Source organism: Nycticebus coucang, chromosome 10 (assembly GCF_027406575.1).
Source record: "Nycticebus coucang isolate mNycCou1 chromosome 10, mNycCou1.pri, whole genome shotgun sequence".
In the NCBI taxonomy this organism is placed as follows: domain Eukaryota; kingdom Metazoa; phylum Chordata; class Mammalia; order Primates; family Lorisidae; genus Nycticebus; species Nycticebus coucang.
In genome coordinates this window covers 49,530,601-49,532,395 of record NC_069789.1, presented here as the reverse complement: position 1 = coordinate 49,532,395, position 1,795 = coordinate 49,530,601, and the positions used below count along the sequence as shown (strand labels likewise).

The window sequence follows — 1,795 nt, the reverse complement described above, 5'->3', positions numbered from 1 at the left end:
GTGTGCTGTACAGGCAGGCTCCCACTTTTGGGCCTTCACCCGTGCAATCCTCAGCCCTCTGGAATCCCACCCTTTATTCCATCAGTCCACATCCTCCCACCTGGTAGGGCCAGCTCTGGTCTGTCACCTTTTCTGTGAATTTCCGATGGAGAACAGTCTCCCTGAGACACATCAGAGTCCTGTTCTAATCACTAAGCACCGCATCTAATATTTAATCATTCTCCACATTTTAATTTTTATTCAGTTTCCATAGAGACAGTCAAAACTTGCCAGTGCCAACTGTATTGCGAGTTGTCATGGTGGCATATTGGGAAAAGTTTTAAATTAGCAATAATCATGCCTTGGATAAATCTCATTGGTTATAATATTGCCACTGTGCAAAGCTCACACTTTGTTTTCTTTCCTCACCTAGATTATAGGCTTCTTAGAGTTGGCTGGGGAATGATGTCCATGATGGTTTCATGACACCTTGAACTGCTCCCTCCTCTGGCTGGCTTTGCAGAGGAGCTTGCCTGGAGCCAAGGGGCCTTGTGACATTCTGCCTGGCTCTGCACACGGTCACCACTCCATCCAAGGCCTAAGAAGCCACTGGCACCCGAGCAGAGGCTGACCTTGGAAATGGGTTTTAGCAAGCTGATTAGGGAATGGAAACTCCTGAAGAATTTTACTTGCTACAACTTTGTCCAACAGCTTCCTTTGGGTCAGGCCATGTGGGATTTAAGGTCAAGCACATGTGTCCTTCATGTGGCCAAGTTTGTAGACACCAGGGACCGCCCAGAATATGCACAGCATGAGAGCAGGGATTAGAAAGGTGGGTTCCCATCCGCTCTGCCCAACGCCCGGGGCTCCTGTTCCTCTTTTGCCTCCTCACTTGCCTTCTGGTGTTGCACAGCGCACATGAGCTCCTTCCTGCCGACCTCACCGTTCCTTCAGTCTGCACCTTCTCCTCTAGAAGAGCTCCCTACCCACACACCCGGCACAAACTTACCAATAACTTCTATCTGACCCATCTGGGGCCACCTTTCTCCTCTTTTTCTCCCTTTCCTCCCTCTGAAAAACTGAATTTCCTGGAGGTCATCCTGAATAATGACGGCCTCCAGAGTTAGAGAGTGTTGGGGTCTTCCAGAACCCATGCTGCCCAGTCCACAGCATTTATTTAACCATCCCCCAAACACTGACAATGTTAGCTCTGGGGGAAAAGGAGGAGGTGACACGGGGTGCCTGCCTTCAAGGGACTTGAGGTGCAGAGGTGGACATATAAATAGACTGTTATGAAGTGCCACGATGGTTGGAAGAGATACAGGGTGCGAGGCACATGACAGAGTGTCAGGAAAGACATCCTAAAGCAACTGACATCAAGGGAAGGCCTGAAGAATGGTTAATAGTTGGCTGAAGCCTTGGGGAAACAGCAGAGGGAACATGGGATCTTGGGGAACTGCCAACAGTCAGTACGCCAAGAGCCCAGTGTGAGCGGGAAGTCGGGTAGATGAGGAAGGAGGGGAGAGGGGGAGTCTCATGCGGTCCCTCTGGTCAGTGAAAGGAAACTTGTTCCAATGCCAAGAGCAATAGAGAGCTGAAGGGTCTTAAGTAGGGAATGATATTCAGATATTTAGTAGCTAATGTCGGAAATGCAAGTTTCTGTTCATAGAATGGAGAAAATTCAGAAGAGGGAGGCTTGGCTCATGCCCAAGTTGACTTTCAATGAGGACTGTAGAGTCCTAGAGCCCTGCCCAAGACCCCCGGTGAGCCAGGTGGAGCTGGCACCCTAACCTACCCCTTCCCTTGCCCCCCTTGG

At 50.0% G+C, this 1,795-nt stretch overlaps 1 non-coding gene across 1 annotated transcript; it reads right to left on the bottom strand.

Moving 5' to 3' along the window:
* Positions 1-244: 244 nt before the first annotated feature.
* On the bottom strand, positions 245-385 carry LOC128597767 (U4 spliceosomal RNA). The gene has a single exon (XR_008383333.1). It is a non-coding gene; the product is annotated as a U4 spliceosomal RNA (small nuclear RNA).
* Between the last annotated feature and the right edge of the window lie 1,410 nt (positions 386-1,795).